Here is a 21,288-nt window from a genome sequence, read left to right as displayed (position 1 = left end):
CACGCAAACGTGTACGATCAAGATCAGGGACTCACGGAAATATATCACAACACAACTCTAAAAATAAAATAAGTCATACAAGCATCATAATACAAGCCAGGGGCCTCGAGGGCTCGAATACAATTGCTCGATCATAGACGAGTCAGCGGAAGCAACAATATCTGAGTACAGACATAAGGTAAACGAGTTTGCCTTAAGAAGGCTAGCACAAACTAGGATACAGATCGAAAGAGGCGCGGGCCTCCTGCCTGGGATCCTCCTAAACTACTCCTGGTCGTCGTCAGCGGCCTGCACGTAGTAATAGGCACCTCCAGTGTAGTAGGAGTCATCGTCGACGGTGGCGTCAAGCTCCTGGGCTCCAGCATCTGGTTGCGACAACCAGGTAGAGGGGGAAAAGAGGGAGAAAAGCAACCGTGAGTACTCATCCAAAGTACTCGCAAGCAAGGAGCTACACTACATATGCATGGGTATATGTGTAAAGGGTCATATCGGTGGACTGAACTGCAGAATGCCAGAATAAGAGGGGGATAGCTAATCCTGTCGAAGACTACGCTTCAGGCCACCTCCATCTTGCAGCATGTAGAAGAGAATAGATGGTAAGTTCACCAAGTAGCATCGTATAGCATAATCCTACCCGGCGATCCCCTCCTCGTCGCCCTGTTAGAGAGCGATCACCGGGTTATATCTGGCACTTGGAAGGGTGTTTTTTTAAGTATCCAGTTCTAGTTGTCACACTAGTACAAAACAAGGCTTTCGTCACAGGGCAATATTCACATTAGTCCCGGTTCAGTCACGAACCGGGACTAATGTGAGCATTGGTCCCGGTTCGTGCGGCTAAGGCATTAGTCCCGGTTCACCTGGGCCCTTTAGTCCCGATTGGTGCCACGAACCGGGACTAAAGGGTGCGATGCCCATTAGTACCGGTTGGTGGCACCAACCGGGACTAAAGGTTAGTCCTTTAGTCCCGGTTGGTGCCACCAACCGGGACCAAAGGACATGTGCTGCCCGCGTCGCGGCCAAAGTTTAGTCCCACCTCGCTAGTTGAGAGAGCTCGAGAGTGGTTTATAAGCGCTGCTGCGCCCACCCTCTCGAGCTCCTCTCAATTGCAGGCTTTCGGGCCTAACCGTACACTGTGTGCCTGTGGGCCTACTGGGCCACCTGCGGGCCTGAATCCTGGCCCATGGTTGGGTTTCTAGTCGTATTCAGGCCGTGGTGGCCTAGTAGATGGCACTTTTTTTCTTTGTTGCTTTATTTATTTTATTTTGTTTCTACTTACAACAAAATACTTACTGTTGCTATTTTATTTATTTTATTAAATTTTATTTTTTAATTCTTTTTGCTTTTAGGTCACAAAAATTATAAACTTTTTGTTAGTGCCATTAGTTTTCAAATTTGAATTTTTTGAAATTTCTGTGATTCTTTTTCCTGCTATTTAATATTACTGTTTTTATGATTCTATTCAAAAACAGATTTTGTTATTTTAGTTTCTAACAAAAAAATCTTTATGATAATGCTTTTTGCTATTAAAATGTCTAACAAAAACATTCTTTATGAAAATTCTTTTTGCTATTAAAGGGCCCATCAAACTCTACCACCCCCCCTTGTGGACCGCCTTTTCAGTTTTAGAAAAAACAAAAGAAAATGATGGAAATGTCAAAAAATAAAATAAAATAAGTTTCCCATGTGATATGTGGTCTAGTTGTTGGGAAAATTAACAAATATGAATTTCGACTTTATTTGCAAAATCTCTCTGGAATTTCTTAAAATGGGCATAACTTTTGCATACGAACTCGGATGAAAAAGTTTTTTATATGAAAAATCATCTACTCAAAAAGTTACATCCGAATTTAATCGGGGGAACCCCGTTAAACATTTTCAAAATCCTCAAAAACCTAACAGAAAAAAAGATACGGGGCTTTTAAGATCTGGAGAGGCAAAAAAATTCAAATTGTGGTCAAACTATGGTCAAACAATGGTCAAACTAATTATTCTAGAATATTAGTGTTACTAAATAATTATTTTAGTTTTTTTGAATTTTGGTCAAATCTGGTCAAACTGTGGTCAAACAATGGTCAAACTAATTATTCCAGAAATATTAGTGTTACTAAATAATTATTGTTTTTTAAAACAATAGTTTCAAACTCAAATAGTGAAATGTGTCACTTCATGCTCAAGCTAAATTCCTGAGGGTTAATAGAATTGACATCTTACTATTGTCAGGAAAACAACAAGTGCAGACTTGGAAACGAGGGAGAATAGAATCCGGAAGTTAAGCATGCTCAGGCTGGAGTAGTGACAGGATGGGTGACCGTCCGGGAAGTTAGATGATTTGGAATGATGAGGGGTGATTAGAGATTAGAGGATAAATTGAGCAGTGATGAGGGGTGGTGATTGGAGATTAGAGGTTAAAATAATTCAGAAATTTGAAAATCAAAAAAAATTCGCAAAAAAAAATTTCAAAAAAAATCATAAAATTTTCTTTAGTCCCGGTTGGTGTTACCAACCGGGACTAAAGGTGGAGCTCCAGGCTGCGTCCACGTGGACGGCCTTTAGTCCCGGTTCGTGTAAGAACCGGGACTAAAGGGGGGAGGCATTAGTAACGACCTTTTAGTCCCGGTTCAAAAACCGGGACTAAAGGCCCTTACCAACCGGGACAAAAGCCCCCTTTTCTACTAGTGTCATAAGGTCAAGGTACAACTCCGGGTCGTCCTTTTACCGAGGGACACGGCTATTCGAATAGATAAACTTCCCTGCAGGGGTGCACCACATTTCCCAACACGCTCGATCCCATTTGGCCGGACACACTTTCCTGGGTCATGCCCGGCCTCGCAAGATCAACACGTCGCAGCCCCACCTAGGCTCAACAGAGAGGTCAGCACGCCGGTCTAAATCCTATGCGCGCAGGGGTCTGGGCCCATCGCCCATTGCACACCTGCACGTTGCGTACGCGGCCGGAAGCAGACCTAGCCCCCTTAATACAAGCGCGAGCTTACGGTCCAATGCGGCGCCGCGCCACTCAGTCGCTGACGTCACGAAGGCTTCGGCTCATACCACGACGTCGAGTGCCCATAACTTTTTCACGTAGTTGGTTAGTGCGTATAGACCAAATGGCCAGACTCGGATCAAATACCAAGAACTCGTTAAGCGTGTTATTTTAAAGTAACCGCGAACGCCGACCAGGGCCAGGCCCACCTCTCTCCTAGGTGGTCTCAACCTGCCCTGTCGCTCCGCCACAAAGTAACAGTCGGGGGCCGTCAGGAACCCAGGCCCACCTCTACCGGGATGGAGCCACCTGTCCTTTCAGCCCCCTCATCAGAATCACTTGCGGGTACTCAACGAGCTGACCCGACTTTAGTCACCACATGTGTCATGTATATAAAGTATATAGTATATACCCGTGATCACCTCCCGAAGTGATCACGGCCCGGTAGTATAGCAAGGCAGACGGACAAGAATGTAGGGCCACAGATGGAATACTAGCATCCTATACTACGCATGTAGGATTGCAGGTAAAGGTAACAACAGTAGTAGCAAGGACAGGCTATGCATCAGGATAGGATTAACGGAAAGCAGTAACATGCTACACTACTCTAATGCAAGCAGTATAGAGAAGATTAGGCGATATCTGGTGATCAAGGGGGGGCTTGCCTGGAAGCTCAGCCGAGAAGGAGGGGTCGCCAACACCGTAGTCGTACTGGGTAGCAGCGGCGTCGGTCTCGGTGTCTAGCGAGAGAAGAGGGGGAAGAAACAATAAATACAATGCAAACAAATGCATGACGATGCATGACATGACAAAGCGTGATGCTAGGCGTGCCCAATCGCGGTAGTAGGTGATACCGACAAAGGGGGGAAACATCCGGGAAAGTATTCCCGGTGTTTCGCGTTTTCGGACAGATGAACCGGACGGGGAAAGTTGCGAGTTCGATAGGTTAGGGATGTGTGGCGGACGAACGGGCTGCGGATTCGGATTCGTCTCGTCGTTCTGAGCAACTTTCATGTAGAAAGTATTTTGATCCGAGCTACGGTTTATTTTATATTAATTTTAAAAAATTTAAATCATTTTTAGGATTAATTTAATTATTTTAATTCAACATTATTCAGAACAGTGTTTGCTGACGTCAGCAGTCAACAGAGGTGTTGACTGGTCAAACTGACGTGTGGGTCCAGTGGGACCCACCTGTCATACACTGTTAGGTTGATTAAGGTTTAGGTTAAACTAATTACTGTTTAATTAAACTAACAGGTTAATTAGATTAATTAAATAGGATTAATTAACTTAATTAATTTAGTTAATTAATTAATTAAAATTATTATTATTATTATTTTGTATATCCTTTTCTTTTTATAAAGCGTTCTGGGGCTAGGCCCCACATGTCATTGGCCCGAGGGCCATAGTGGGTTCAGGTGCTGCAGGCGCCGCCCGAACAGGCGCCGCGGTTGCGGGCGCTGGGTGCAGCCCGAGCGGGCGCATGGCCAGGGGCGCGAGGGGGGGGCGGCGGACCTGGCAGGTCGCCAGGCCGGCGTAGGCGAGGCCAGCACGGGCCAGCCGGTGAGCGAGCGGTGGCTGGCACGGCCCCGCGCACATGGGCGTGCAGCAGCAGTAGAGCAAGGGCGCGGGGCGCGGCCGTCGTGGGCGGCGCACGGCGAGGACGACTTGGTCGCGGGGAGCACGGCGCAGAGGGCGCGCTGAGCGCGTGCTCACCGCGGGCGCGCACGTGGGTGGTCTAGCGTGCGGTGACCGCGAGCGAGGCGTGAGGCAGAGAAGGGGAGAGGCCCGAAGCCTCACCAGCGTTGATGGGGAGAGGGGGCGTCGAGGCTTGCTGGCGGCCGGCCGGGAAGAGGACGAGGACGTGAGGTCCGACGAGGAGCCGGTCGAGGTTGCGTCCGACACGGGGCGGGGCTTGGCGACGCCGGCGAAGACGGTGGGGCAGCTCCGGCGAGGTGGCGTCACGGGGGAGGACGGAGGCGCGGCGGGGCGGCGACCGGTGACGGAGCCTAGCGGCGGTGGTCGGCGACAAGCGACGGGGCGAGGCGCTCGATCCGATCTGGATCGGGAGGGCGGGTGAGAGAGAGATCGGGGGGTGGGGGGTTTGTGTGGTCGTGGGCTAGGGTTTCAGTGGGTGTGGGGTTAAGGGAGTGAGGGGGGCAGGCAGGACTAGTGGGCTAGCCGGCTGAGCTGTTTGGCCCAGATGGCCAGGGGGAGTTTTCTTCTTTTCATTGTTTTATTTATGTTTGTCTTTTTCTTTTCTATTTATTTTTACTTTACTGTTTTATTTTAGTTTCCTAAACTGCATTAGTTTTGTAAAACATTCAACTAGCACCTAAAATAGTAACATTAATTATATCACTGCCATAATAACTTTGGCACCTAGCTAAAATAGTTTAGTATTTTATAAAATACAACAAGAGTATAATTAATTGTTTTTGCTATTGTTTCAATCACTTTAGGGTATTTAATTATTTTATAAAGATGTTGTTTCTTCACCACAATTACCTATGCATTATTTGGTTCACTCTGTACATTTTAGTTTCAATATTCGAAAACTTTAATTGTTTGCTTGATCTTGGATTTGAATTTGAATCGGTTTCGAACTAATGCGAGATTAGCAACAGTAATCGAAGTGGCGTGGCATCATTAGCAGAGAATAACTATAGCTTGATTATCCGGGCGTCACAATTCTCCTCCACTACAAGAAATCTCGTCCCGAGATTTAGGAGCGGTTATAAGGGGGAAGGGATCTGGTTACGAAATTCTAACGATTCTTCTTGGTCATAGTTGCTCTTCTCGAAGAGGTCGATCCATTACATTGATGTCTTCAGTCCTCTGCTTCAGGTCATCATGATGAAGTTGTCGTCCTTCCTTCAGGATCTTCACCGTACTTACGAAAAGGTAACGGGGCAGATTGGCAACGACAGAATGCTATAAGGGTAAAAATCTGGGATTAACCCACGAATGAGCATATGAGTACCTCTTGAGTTGAACAAATAAAACACATCGAGAGTAAAGTTTGAAGGTACAATAAGAATTTTCAAGCCGTCAGGCAATCGTTCAATGCCTAGTCAGAAGGTGAAAGGGGTTTTCAAAGCAACGGAATAATTATTGTGTTCGGTGCCAGAATTGATGATCTCATCGGAAGGTGGCTCATGAATTACATAGGAGTCCATGCGGGAGGAATAATTTTGGGAACAGGGGGTGTACAAGAGAGTCAGGTTTCGATCCTGTGGAACTGTGGGTTATGGGCCCACCATGTGGGTTAAAAATAGGAAGGGCGGTGACGTCTTGCACGATCATGTAAGTAAGGCATGTCAGAGGGTAGCCTGTCAGTTATGTTGGCAACAACGTCGGTACCAAGGGCGAGGGACGAAGAGAACCCCTTTCCTTCTCGTTGAACGAGGCGGACCATTAGGCGAAGTTCTCGTCCATCGGTGGATACCGGAATGTCATCAACAATAGTAACAGGTTCTTACTAACAGAGTTGTACACCGAGGTGCTTACAAAAGCAGTGACTTATTACTTCTTAGATCATATAAACCTCAAGAAGGTTAAACAAAACAATGGAAAGGAAAATGTGATTATCAGATTAAACAGAACAATGGAAAGGAAAATGTGTTTAAACACATATTTCAACGGTATATCCTCCCCAAGGAGAAGCAGAGCATGATATCCATGACATAATATAATGTAGAAAGCTCTATAGGTAAGGGGAGAGAAATTTCATGTCATTACCCAAACAACGGTGTTTTGGATAATTGATAAAGAAAAGATAGCATTTTGCTTCAAATGTTCTTATTGAAGATCGGAGTAACACAGGCGCCTCGAAATAGCATTGACAAGGTCTTCAAGCAAAGGTCAGACCTTGCATACACAAAGGATCCATCAGGAAAAACTTATTAAACAAGTCATTCAATTTCCTCATGGAAGAATGGTTAACCTTGTTAAAAAGGAAACTATAACAATAGGTCCTCCGGCCAGGTGTGCTATGCATGACATAACCTTACCGGGTCATATAAAGATCAACATTATAACTCTTGGAAATATGTTCCAACCATCACATCTGACGGAGATTCAGATCTGATTGGTGTCACGATACCTCAGACTTAGGATGCCTGAGAAGAAAAGGTGCGGCACAATTTGACGAGATGACATTGTAAGATTCTCGGGAAATGAACTATGGAAGCGAGTTCCGAAACAAGAGTCCATCAGTAAACCAACGAGAGGATGAGGAGGTGGCTGATGGAATCAGCGACAATTCATCAAGATTAACAAAAGATGGATTTCCACAACTATGTGACCAAGGAGATAACATTTGTCAGATCAAATGGTATAATGATGTATGCTCGAGGAGAACATACACAATTAAACATTGGTTGAAAGGTGCACCCGAAATATGGGCTGGGTTGCACGACCAACATCGGAATGGTGATTCAATAATCAATAGTCTAAGAATGAACGGCCGACCATTAACTTCAAAGCAATAGGGTTGCTAGAAGGGCAGGATCCAAACAGCACCGCTCACTTGTTGGTACCCCGGTTGGAATCAACACGAGGACCCAAGAAAGATGGTGATGTGAGAAGTATCACCATACCAAGAATTCTTAAGAGGTGGTGAAATTCTCACAACATTGAGGACAAAAGAGATGTTAATGTTCCAAGGTAAAGAAGAACAATTGTTGGATAGCAAGGAACTCAAGGTATAACACCAAACACGAACAAGCTTGTGTTGGTGGGAAGGCAATAAAGTGGTCGATGATAACACAGATCATCGCGGGCAAGGATGGTATTTCTCATCATGAACTCAATCGATATCCTGGAAGAGCTCATAAGGTTGATGATGATCACGACACATTTGTCGAGAGATTTCATCAAGATGTAATCAACCAGCGACGACATCAAGTCAAGGAATGATGAAGCGAAAGGTTATTGGAACCATGGGTACGACACAACTCGAAATCAAGTTTGTTGTTCAAGGCAAAATGATATGATGAGGAAAATCGACGTAAGCTTAGATCATCGTCGAAAATTGTGCTCCGGGAAGAAGGACCAGGTAGCACAGTTAAAAAGTTGCACGATAATGATATAGCCGATCAGGCTAGGAATGACTTGAAGGATTAATAAACTTCTCAACAACGAAGTACTGGAAGTACTGAATCACAGTGTTGATTTGATTCACAAATCGGTGTTCTCGGTTGACGACAACCCAGAACCTGTGGAGTGACCATGACGGGGAAAGGTACTACTTCATCAGAAATTCATAAGATGTAGTGTAATGGGTTGATATCCTCGAGATACCAGGGGGTATTACTCAAGGTAGATCAAAATAGAGGTTGGGTAGGCGTATTGATCTGCAGCAGGCAAGTACTTAAACTTGTCCGATGAAAGGATCAAAGATGATCAATCATGTTCGGAACCACGTTTGCAAAGGACCAACATGGATACAAGATGAACTTATAACAAGGGGACCATTATTAATTCAAGAAGCTTCCATGATAAGTTCCACATCGGGTCCATGGGCATGAACACAAAGTTCAAGGTCGACTCCCACTTCTCCAATACACAACTTTTCATTTACTGCTCTCGGTTAAGAATGTTTAGAGTTTGAAAGTTTAACTGGCGGAATACCAGAAGGTTATGACCCATGAAGACTTTTGGGTTCACACAAATTAAGGAAGGTATATGTTCAACCCATCGGGGCATCTTAGAAACATATACCACAACTTCAGGAGAAATTTATACAAGCTCGAAAGTAGAGCATTGTTGAGAAAGCAGAGGATACAATCTACCAAAGGCATTATGTATCCGAGGAAAGGCTCACAAGGTTATTGAATATGAAGGACGTTGTCAGATAAAATCCAACAAGGGATCTGATGTGAGCATTGATACTCAACCAGAAGAAGAAAGAATGCAAGGAGATAAAATTATAGAAACAACTGACTAATTCAAAGCTCAAATGTAAAGGAATTATGATTTCCAAATCAAGGGATCAGAAGCAAACGCTCTGATTAACAATGGATAAGTCAAATAGACTTAGGTGTACATTCAACGACAACTTGATTGGCCGAGGACCAGCTTATGTTCAAAATGACGTTTGAGCCGGAAGGATGAATTCTAGGATCTGATTAAGGATTGCGAGCATTCGCAACATATCGAATCAAGTGACTCGAAATGATAGTGACAGAGGATGTCAACGGAGATTACTAGAAGTATGGAATTAACCATAATGCAGGAAGGCAAGGAAATCAAGAGCAATGGGCTGCTGAGGATCCTTAGAAAATTGAATGGTATTCCGAGTACTTTTGTGAAACACATGAACAGCTAGGGATGAGCGGATACTCGGCAAGTGCGAGGAATTATCCGTAGGGGTATTTATGTGGCAAGGAACTGCAAGGCAGTAGGCACAAAATTATACCCGGAACAATAGAGAGAATTTCAGGGTATCTTGTAATAACAAGATCGACTAGGAATAAAAGTAAGAACGATAGGTGTAAGTATTTATCCATAGGGATATTTCGATGGTAGGGAATTGCAAAAGCAACGGGCACAAGGTCTCGAGAGAATATCAGAGAGTATATTCAAAATCTTCTGGTGCAGCAAGCAGTCATCTGGAGTGAGGGGCTCTCCGGGAGGATGTAGTTACGAGAACCTAGAGTCAAAGTTAGTAAAAATCATTTCACCCGAATAGAAGAGAGGTCAGAGTCCCAGAGTATAGGTCGAGGAATAAAAGATCCTAATACCACCCAATGGCGACGTGGGCCCGTAAGACACACAGTCATGTTAGTAAAAGTTTTTGCAATGTCTAGACTCGACTTCGGCAAAGGAGTGTGGAAGGGGGATTCCTACAGGCAGTCGGCTCTGATACCAACTTGTGACGCCCCCGATTCAATCATACACGCAAACGTGTACGATCAAGATCAGGGACTCACGGGAAGATATCACAACACAACTCTAAAAATAAAATAAGTCATACAAGCATCATAATACAAGCCAGGGGCCTCGAGGGCTCGAATACAATTGCTCGATCATAGACGAGTCAGCGGAAGCAGCAATATCTGAGTACAGACATAAGTTAAACAAGTTTTCCTCAAGAAGGGCTAGCACAAACTGGGATACAGATCGAAAGAGGCACAGACCTCCTGCCTGGGATCCTCCTAAACTACTCCTGGTCATCGTCAGCGGCCTGCACGTAGTAGTAGGCACCTCCAGTGTAGTAGGAGTCGTCGTCGGCGGTGGCGTCAAGCTCCTGGGCTCCAGCATCTGGTTGCGACAACCAGGTAGAATGGAAAGGGGGAAAAGAGGGAGAAAAGCAACCGTGAGTACTCATCCAAAGTACTCGCAAGCAAGGAGCTACACTACATATGCATGGGTATATGTGTAAAGGGCCATATCGGTGGACTGAACTGCAAAATGCCAGAATAAGAGGGGGATAGCTAATCCTGTCGAAGACTACGCTTCAGGCCACCTCCATCTTGCAGCATGTAGAAGAGAATAGATGGTAAGTTCACCAAGTAGCATCGTATAGCATAATCCTACCCGGCGATCCCCTCCTCGTCGCCCTGTTAGAGAGCGATCACCGGGTTATATCTGGCACTTGGAAGGGTGTTCTTTATTAAGTATCCAGTTCTAGTTGTCATAAGGTCAAGGTACAACTCCGGGTCGTCCTTTTACCGAGGGACACGGCTATTCGAATAGATAAACTTCCCTGCAGGGGTGCACCACATTTCCAAACACGCTCGATCCCATTTGGCCGGACACACTTTCCTGGGTCATGCCCGGCCTCGCAAGATCAACACGTCGCAGCCCCACCTAGGCTCAACAGAGAGGTCAGCACGCCGGTCTAAATCCTATGCGCGCAGGGGTCTGGGCCCATCGCCTATTGCACACCTACACGTTGCGTACGTGGCCGAAAGCAGACCTAGCCCCCTTAATATAAGCGCGAGCTTACGGTCCAATGCGGCGCGCGCCACTCAGTCGCTGACGTCACGAAGGCTTCGGCTCATACCACGACGTCGAGTGCCCATAACTTTCCCACGTAGTTGGTTAGTGCGTATAGACCAAATGGCCAGACTCAGATCAAATACCAAGAACTCGTTAAGCGTGTTATTTTAAAGTAACCGCGAACGCCGACCAGGGTCAGGCCCACCTCTCTCCTAGGTGGTCTCAACCTGACCTGTCGCTCCGCCACAAAGTAACAGTCGGGGGCCGTCAGGAACCCAAGCCCACCTCTACTGGGGTGGAGCCACCTGTCCTTTCAGCCCCCTCATCAGAATCACTTGTGGGTACTCAACGAGCTGACCCGACTTTAGTCACCACATGTGTCATGTATATAAAGTATATAGTATATACTCGTGATCACCTCCCGAAGTGATCATGGCCCAGTAGTATAGCAAGGCAGACGGACAAGAATGTAGGGCCACAGATGGAATACTAGCATCCTATACTAAGCATGTAGGATTGCAGGTAAAGGTAACAACAGTAGTAGCAAGGACAGGTTATGCATCAGGATAGGATTAACGGAAAGCAGTAACATGCTCCACTACTCTAATGCAAGCAGTATAGAGAAGATTAGGCGATATCTGGTGATCAAGGGGGGGCTTGCCTGGAAGCTCAGCCGAGAAGGAGGGGTCGTCAACACCGTAGTCGTACTGGGTAGCATAGGCGAGGCCAGCACGGGCCAGCCGGTGAGCGAGCGGTGGCTGGCACGGCCCCGCGCGCATGGGCGTGCAGCAGCAGTGGAGCAAGGGCGCGGGGCGCGGCCGTCGTGGGCGGCGCACGGCGAAGACGACTTTGTCGCGGGGAGCACGGCGCAGAGGGCGCGCTGGGCGCGTGCTCACCGCGGGCGCGCGGGTGGGTGGTCTAGCGTGCGATGACCGCGAGCGAGGCGTGAGGCAGAGAAGGGGAGAGGCCCGGGGCCTCACCAGCGTTGATGGGGAGAGGGGGCGCCGAGGCTTGCTGGCGGCCGGCGGGGAAGAGGACGAGGACGCAAGGTCCGACGAGGAGGCGGTCGAGGTTGCGTCCGACGCGGGGCGGGGCTTGGCGACACCGGCGAAGACGGTGGGGCGGCTCCGGCGAGGTGGCGTCGCGGGGGAGGACGGAGGCGCGGCGGGGCGGCGACCGGTGACGGAGCCCAGCGGCGGTAGTCGGCGACAAGCGACGGGGCGAGGCGCTCGATCCGATCTGGATCGGGAGGGCGGGTGAGAGAGAGATCAGGGGGTGGGGGGTTTGTGCGGTCATGGGCTAGGGTTTCGGTGGGTGTGGGGGTTAAGGGAGTGAGGGGGGCAGGCAGGACTAGTGGGCTAGCCGGCTGGGCTGTTTGGCCCAGATGGCCGGGGGAGTTTTCTTCTTTTCATTGTTTTATTTATGTTTGTCTTTTTCTTTTCTATTTATTTTTACTTTACTGTTTTATTTTAGTTTCCTAAACTGCATTAGTTTTGTAAAACATTCAACTAGCACCTAAAATAGTAACATTAATTATATCACTGCCATAATAACTTTGGCACCTAGCTAAAATAGTTTAGTATTTTATAAAATACAACAAGAGTATAATTAATTGTTTTTGCTATTGTTTCAATCACTTTAGGGTATTTAATTATTTTATAAAGATGTTGTTTCTTCACCACAATTACCTATGCATTATTTGGTTCACTCTGTACATTTTAGTTTCAATATTCGAAAACTTTAATTGTTTGCTTGATCTTGGATTTGAATTTGAATCGGTTTCGAACTAATGCGAGATTAGTAACAGTAATCGAAGTGACGTGGCATCATTAGCAGAGAATTACTATAGCTTGATTATCCGGGCGTCACAGCGGGGCCTTGTCGTCCTCCTGCTCGGGCGGTGCTGGCGCGGGCCGGCGCCTCGGGTCGGAGCGTGGAGCTGTGCCGGGCGACACGGCGGTGCAGCGGGCAGAGGCGGAGCTCCGGTGCCTCTGCTCCCCCTCGGCGGGCGGCCAGGTGTTGGTGCGTGCTCGGCTCTCCGAGATCGGCGACGGCGCGGCCAGATCTGACGGGCACGGCTGGATCAGGGGTCGGGCGACGCGGGCCGAGGGCCGAGGGCGGCACGGGCTGCAGCGTCGTAGCAGCGGCAGGTCGGTGGGCGGGCTCGCCGGCTCCAGGTGCTCCGGTGGTTGGGCGGCGGCGGGCAGTGCGGATGGGCTCCCCGGTGAGCTTTCTTGGTGGTCGGCAGCGGACCTTGGGGTTTTCCTTGCCGGCGGACGGGTGTGTGTTGGTGGCCTCGCGTGGAGCTGCGCCGGCTGCCGAGGTGAGGCGACACAGGGGGTGTCCGGTGGGGAGGTAGGCTGGAGGGATGGGAGGCGCCGACGAGAGGTCGGGCCACCCGTCACCGGCACGGGGGTGTGCCGGTCCGGATGCGTCCGCTCCCCCTCCTCCCCCTTTCCCCGGCCGAGTGCGGGCCGATGTAGCTCCGACGTTGTTCGAGGCGGGACGTATGCTGCGGTTTGGCGGTCGGGTGCGTCCTTTGGGCCGAAGCCGGTGACTTTGGCTGGTCTTGGGGGTGTCTGGATGTAGGGCGGCGGCCTTGGCGGTGGGAGACGCGACGTTCGTGGGCGGAGCTCGCGTCTCAGGTGCGGGTGTGCAGCCATGGCCACGCGGGTGGTTTGGTTGCGGGTGGTTGGCGGAGGTAGGGTGCGTTGGAGGGGTGTGAGCGCGGGGTACACCACTTGCTCATGGGCCGACGGTGGCAACGTCCGTGGACGCCGTATCCTTCATGAAGGCTCCGTCGCGGTGTTCCCGCTCCTTCGTGATGCTCCAGGTGAAAACTTGATCTTCGGTGGCGGCTACCCATAGTCGTGCCCTTCTGGAGGCACCGTCCTGGAGTCCCTGCTCCGTCGTTATCCGCCTCGCCTCTCCTCGGAAGATTGCGTTGGAGGTCTCCGTTGGCTCCAAGCGATTCATGTCGTTTGGTAGTCGTTGGGGTGGCGTGGCGGTGCTTGGCACCTTTGTATTTGCCTTGGGTGTGTGTCGTGTGCGATGGTGGCGTGTGTTTGTATCGGTGTGTTTGTATGGTCGGTGTTTTATATATAAAGCGGGGCGAAAGCCTTTTTAGGTATTAGGTAAAGAGGATTGATATATCGATGCATTGATTAGAAAAGATGAAGGTGTTGAATAGAGGAGGCTGAGATGTGCTTGCGGTGAGCCACATGTCAAAAATTGCCCTCTTATGTCAGCCGAGTTTAATGGCTATTTCAGATTTATCGTGGGTCATATCAGAGATTTTAATGAAGCACTATGGGATTCTGAATATTTATCTGCTACTCCTCGATCACAAAGCACATACAAGGACTAAAACAAAAAATGAAAAATGAAACCTAAGTCCCTCCTTTTCGCAAGAAGGACCCCATGCCGGCATGTAGAAATGCAATTTGGTCCAAAATAGCTTCTACTCAGATCGAGCTTCATCGTCACCAGTGACGAACAACTAGGACTCTGATGCCTTCGCAACGGCGACATCCCGCCTGCAAATTCCGAACAGAACCTGCAGTTGTCGAAGCGAAATGGAGATGAGGCATGCTCCATACCAGGGTGCACCTCGAGCATATCGGGGGATTCTCCGCCACAGGTTCACTCGATAGTTCCTAGCACCACGCCAAAGCCACCAACTCATGGGCTGCTATTGCCTAGTCTTGTTTCTTCTTCCCAGCAACAAACTTCAAGGCCTACTCGCAACCCAAAGTGGCATGTCAACCTGGGAATTGCAGTGAGGGCGCATCTATGAATCACTTAAAAAGATCCCTAGGCCGCAGGGGATATATCTCACTTATTGTGAGACGTAGCTCCGGCTCGCCTCTGGCGCGGTGTTACTAGGTCGTGCGAGTTTTCTTTCCATGTAGTTTTCTTATAGGTTTTTCACTGTTGAATCAACTTTCTTTATTTTTTTTCTTTCTTTCCCTTTTATTTTTTCCTCAGTTTTCTTGATTTTTTTCTCTGGTTTTCACCGATTTTCTATTTTGTTCCTTTCTTCTTTTTTCCCAGCACATCCCTAGATTTTTCGTACACATTCCATATTTTTCTTATACATCAGAAACATTCTTATATATAGTTAATATTTTTCAAATACGTGATTACCATTTTTAAAATATACGTTTTGATTTCTAGTTTTTCATACAAAGTGTACATTTTTATGCATCTAAGACATTTTTACAAATGTTTAACATTTTTCAGTTACATGATTAACATTTTCTTCAAATACATACGTGATATTTTTTTACAAATTCATGCTGAATGTTTTTTGAATGATACAGAACATTGTTCTAAACTATGCAAACATTATTTCATTGTATAACTTTTTTAAATGCCTAGAATATATATTGAAACTCATGAACATGGTTTTTTTAATATGTGTGCCATCTAAAAAAGAAGTTAAAATAAAATCAATAATTAATATTTGAAACATTAAATAATCATCTAATTATCCGGTACAAAGTTTTTAATATAAAGGTCTAACCTTCAAACTTCATTGACTTTTTGTTATGGTACTGAAGCCTTGAACAATTAAATCTGTAAATCCTTCTGGTGGAAGAGGCATATGAAAGACCATTCACATGCATATGCCACAAATCTAGGCTGAGTCCTAGAAGCTGATTCATGATCCTCCATCATGGCTGGTAGTACCTAACAGAGATGTGATCGCCCTGACGTCCTCAGCTAGATCGGGATTCTATTCCTCAAGGCTTCCAGCGCGGTTGGGGCGATCCGGATCGCGGCAATACCGGCACGTGTGGGGGTCTGGCCGACAGTTGCAGGTTTGGCCGGATCTACACGATGGTCTTCAAGGCCAGCGAGGTGGCAATCGATGGTGAGGTGCTCAGTCGTCGGTGTTGATCCAGGATGAACACTCCGGCGTGGCAGCGGCCTCACGATAGACTATACGATGATGACTGAAAGGTCTTTGTGAGTGATACTCTCCAAGATCCGGTGGTTGCTTCGACGGTGTTATGCAATCTATGGACGATGGCTTGGCGCAGAGGGTATGGTTGCGCAGTGGCGGCTATAGGTTTTCTAACCCAACACATGTAGTTGCTAGGATCGCGGAAAAGTGGTGGCGACAACACATGCTTGACTTTGATGGTGGTGCTTTTTGAGTACCCAGTCTCGAGCTCCGGGGTGAAAACCTAGGTCTGGCCCATGCCGGTTATACCTGGCAATGACGATGTTTTGCCGTCGTTACCTTGTTGAAGGCATTGCTCGGATATGCTTGGATGATTTCTTCAGGGGAAAACCTAGACTCTTCCTTTTGGTGGTTGGTTCCAGTGATGGCAGCGCTCGAGCGTCGTTCCCTTCCTGAAGGCGTTGCTGGTGAAGAATCTCGATGTTCTTGCGGTGTCATGAGATGGTTTGTGAGGATATGGTTATTGTTGTAGTTTGTCGATCCCGATTTACAACGCTTCAGGCCAGATTTTTTTTTCTCGCTTAGGCATAGCTTTGGTTTTATATGACTTTGCTATTTGCCGGCGGTTTTTTTGTGTGTGTGAGTTGGTGTTGGCTGTGTGCATCCTAACTATGCAGAGGCTGGGTGTGTGCTCACTATGTTTGTATTATCTGGATGCTTCAGTTTGAGTAATAAAATTCACCCTTTGTCGAGAAAATATGCTACAAATCTACAGTAAGCACACATTAAGTAGGCATATAGAAAGACCCGTCCACAAGAAAAATGAAAGTAGTATCATAAAACATCTAAGGTATTAGCAAAAATAAGACAAACTTGTAACATATATAGTCAGTCAGGATCTATCCTAATTAACAAGTTGAAAACTCACATAGAGAAAGAATAGAAAGTAACAGTTTACCACTCAATTGTTGCGAAAAAAAATTGTACTGATGGAAGGGTAAGGCAACTTGACGCTGAACATTTTTTAACTGGCCGCTGATTAGTTCTAGCTCTGTTTCCCCAGTACTATCAATTACAATTGGTTGAAATAATTCTCGTTTGCACCGATTAGATCTAAATCTCGGCCACTGGTGTATTAGCGATTCGTTTGTTCAAGTGGTATGTGAACATCAATGCTGTGAGGATTGCACCACCCGGCTTAAAAACCAACACGCTTTTGATGGACAATTAGCAGACACATGAACCCCCGTCAAATCAAAAGAAAAACAGGAGACATGAACCTAACTCAATTTCATCTTCCTGAGGAGAAACAAAACAGGTAGCACCAGGTTGAACCACAGGAAGGACGACGAACGAAACGATACAAAAAGTAAAGCTGGGTACTAAGCTTGAAATCCATGTCGTCTATCTGGAAGAGTATTAGACCACCGCCACCCTTTACCACAAGCAGCACACCTCGTGCCCTGGGTCCTTTTTCCTGCAGCCTCCATCCGCCCTGGTTCCCCAAGCTGAAGCGAGGAACTCTGGGGCACTCGTTGAGATGGTTGAAGCGAACATGCCGAGGCCAAGGCCGGCGTGCAACCCGACGTCTCGTGCTTCCGGACACCCTGGCCGGTGCCGGCGTATCGTTCTCCCCCACGCCAGTGACCGGCGCCGGCGTGCAGTTTCGCATCTCACCCCCCTCACACCCGCATCCGAAGGCGATGTGCAGATCGGCGAGCACGCGCAGTAGTAGGCCAATATCTCGATCTAGGGAGGAGACGTTCGGTGAGGGGTTGTTGTGTCACGCTTCGGTCGCCGAGAAGCATGGTGAAGGTCTGCAGTACTTCGACAGGGAGGACATATGCCGCCCGCGGTCGATGCGATGGATGGGCCGGGGCGGCGGCGCCCTTAAGGCCTTAATCCTAGCGCCACTGCAAGGCGGCCGTTGGCTTTTTCTTGTGTAGGTCGGAGTGGCATCGTTGGCATGGTCGCCTGTTCATGAATAGGTCGAGAAACGTAATTTTTTTTAGAAGGAGGATCACTCCGGCCTCTGCCATATTATTAAAAGGTGCCAACAAAGTACAAAGTCTGCAATTCAATATAGATCGAGAAACGTGGGCGAGCGAAGAATGGGAGAGGAAGGGGACTGGAGAAGGCGAGCGAGAAGACCCCAAACCGCAATGAACCGACACGCAGTCAAACCCAAGAACCAGGGATGTCAGTTGCATGGTAGTACTGGAAGGCCACACCGAGACCTCTCAGTGACAGATGGGGTCCATTCGAAAAAAACGCAGGAGCTCTTTCCGGTCTTCATTTCAAGGGAGCTTAGTATCTCTAGTGATGGGGGCGAAGAAGGCCGTGAAGCAACGGGAGGACCGGGCGACTGTGCTAGGTCGTCGATGCACCCGTGTACGCACCCGTGTCACGAGCTTGCCTGCGCCAGCACCTACCCCCGTCTATGTCCGCCGCCGACGCGGTGCCAAATCCGGACGAGGCAGCACCCCTGCCCCTCTCAAACGCCGCTGCCACTACCGTTGACTGTAGGAATGCCGAGGCCGCATGCTTCAGCCGTTGGTACCGGATGCCGATGTTGGATGTGTCGAACTCATGAATGTTATCGATGTTGAAGTGTTGCACTCCTGCCAAACCCCCCACTACCATCGTCGTTCGCCCGGCCACCGCCTACTTCCAGCTTCATGACGCGGAGATTCGTGTGTACGATTTCGCTCCCGCTCCCCGCACTCCCAATGCCGCTGCTCCGGCTCATCGTCATTGACCGCCCATCTGACCACGGCGTCCACACCTCCGCATTCATAGTCGTTATAATTAGCGATTTTTCCGCATACTTTTGCAAGATTAGGATCCTTAAAACTATTCCTTCATAAGCATTCTTTTGCACTCTAGTCCTTTGTTGTTCATGTGGAGTATAGTTTTACGATCCTATACATTTCAAAGTATTATTAAGCGACTCTTTAGTTCACAGTATTTTAAAAACAGAGGAATAGGGGGAAACAGTGAAGTATGATAGTACTATATCTGCAAAACAAAGAAATGGTACACATAGAAAATTGCAAACATAAGTGTTCCGCTCACGAGAATAGAGAAACATAGATTTTGAAAAAGTTAAGTGTTTAAGTTCATAGTAACAGAAAAACACCGGGAATCCTAATAAGCAAGATCGAGTTAAAATCCACATGCAAATTATAATTAAGATGTTATTACCTTTACGTTGTTGAAGACTTCATTCCCGTTCTTCTTGTGTAGGAAATCTAAAAGGAGGTCGGATGACTTGTGAATTTTTTGTGTTTTTTTTCCTTTGATACTAAGATCAAACAAAATTTTCTCTACTTTTTATTTTGCCTCATTCCTGTAAATTATATCGATGAATAGTGTTGCCAAAAGAAACTTTTCTATCTTTCTATTTCTCCATTTTCCCCTATGAACGAAAGAAGCATGTGAGATTGTAAGAAACGACTAGTCTTCAACAACGAATGTCTGCTACCCGTTCCTGATATCACAATGCACTGTTGCGACAACTCCAAAGATATGCTTGACATAACACTATTGAAGATTCTATCTGACTAAATAAGCATGGCAAGAGAACCCCTTAACCAGGCCAACATATATCTCACAATATAGATACAACAACAACAATGATTGAAGCACCACAGCCAATGAATGGCCTACTGATGGCTGCCGATGCTATGACTAGCTAAGCTAGGTCCATATGCCCGCGAAGAAGGCGGCGACACGGCGGGCGGACTGGGTGATGAAAGCGGCGCAGATCTCGGCGGGGTCGTCGACGCACCCTTGCCACGAGCACGCCTCCTCTAGTACATGCCCGCGCCCACGCCCGCCGCTAATGCGATGCCAAAGGCGTACCAGGCAGCACCCCTGGCCCTCGCGTGCCCCGCCGCCGCTGCCACCCACCACCACCGCCGACTGTAGGTACGCTGAGGCCGCGTGCTTCAGCAGCTGGTTCCGGATACCGATGTTGGATGCGTCGAACTCATGGATGTTGTCGTTGTTGCAGTCCCTCCAGCTCCCCGCGCGGAACGCACAACCGCCACTGCCATGGTTCTCCCCGCCGCCGCCACCGCCACCGCCTCCTTCCAACATCATGTCGCGTAGGCTCGTGTACTCGATGTTGCTCCCACACCCTGGGCTCCCACCGCTCCCGGTGCTGCTGCTCCGGCTCGTCGGCTTCAACCGCCCTCCGGAGCGCGGCGTCCACACCTCCGGATCCATGGCACCAGATCACTCACCGCCACCCCAATCGAATTCTTGTCTTGCTTACCCACAAGATTGTGTAGCCATCAATGAGGAGAGAGCGGAAATGAGAGGAGAGAAACGAGATGATTGCTCCAACGGATACCCTTAGTTATAGGAGGGAAAAGCCTAACCCTGACCGACCAAACTTGGCAAGAAACTCTCTAAAATTCTGCATGCCTCCCTCCCAAAATCTTTCAATGCGGTTAAGGTGCAAAGGGAGGATCTAATATCTTCTAAAACTGGGTTTCGAAAATATCCTCTGCATGTATCAGGAAGGTAATGATAGGACATAATGTAAATGTATGAACTCAGCATTGTGTGGCCACAAAATTACAGGCATCACATCATGATGATCCAGGTAAAAGAGAGCAAATAAGGAATATATTTCCTCCATTCCAACAAAACATCCACATTAAATGCGATACAAATTTCAATTTTGTCGGGGTACATATTCTCTGATTAGAGTGCATCCATCCAGTAACAAATTACAAAAGCAAAGGGGGGATACATTAACAACAAAAGGGCAACCAAAACTTCCTCGGAGCAATCTTGGAAATGACAAATGACCCAATATTTTTGTTCCGTTCCATGAAAATAACTGTGAGATATGACTAAGCATGATGATGTCCCAAACAATGTGCTCAGCCACCACAAAGATCTTCATATGCTTCTTCGTCTTGAGCTCATGGGGAACTGGGCCAAAGAGACGAGTGCTAGTCGGACCGCGTCTGTAGTTCATGGTGACTATAGCCGTATAGCATTGTCATCGAACTTGGTCTTACTTTCTCAAAACAAGCTTTAGCCCTACTTCATAAATAAAGTCGTAGACCGAATGATTCAAGGTGTTGGGGACATCCTCGGCAGTTGGGGTTCTTCTAGTCAGGGTGTGGCCGCCGGATCGGAATGGATGGACAGGATCGTATGGACGAGACGGGTCAGGCAAAGACACCGCCTCTAGTTCGCGGTTGGGAGGAGCGGACCTGACTGAACCGGTGAGCGTCTCTCGGCTCAGTTGGACCACTAGTTCATTCGATGTTTCAACTGTGAAGACAAACATGTACAAACAGATTCACTATGTTAGGGCATCTCCAACGCCGGCCCCAAATTCGGCATCTGATTGAGTTGCTCATATGAACTATGTTTATCCAAATACATTACAATCCTTAAGCTGCTCATAAGTTGGTCGATGTCG

The sequence above is a fragment of the Aegilops tauschii genome, chromosome 5, assembly GCF_002575655.3.
Source record: "Aegilops tauschii subsp. strangulata cultivar AL8/78 chromosome 5, Aet v6.0, whole genome shotgun sequence".
NCBI classification, from domain to species: Eukaryota; Viridiplantae; Streptophyta; class Magnoliopsida; order Poales; family Poaceae; genus Aegilops; species Aegilops tauschii.
The sequence above is the reverse complement of the archived record's forward strand: the minus strand, read 5'-3'. Positions refer to the sequence as shown.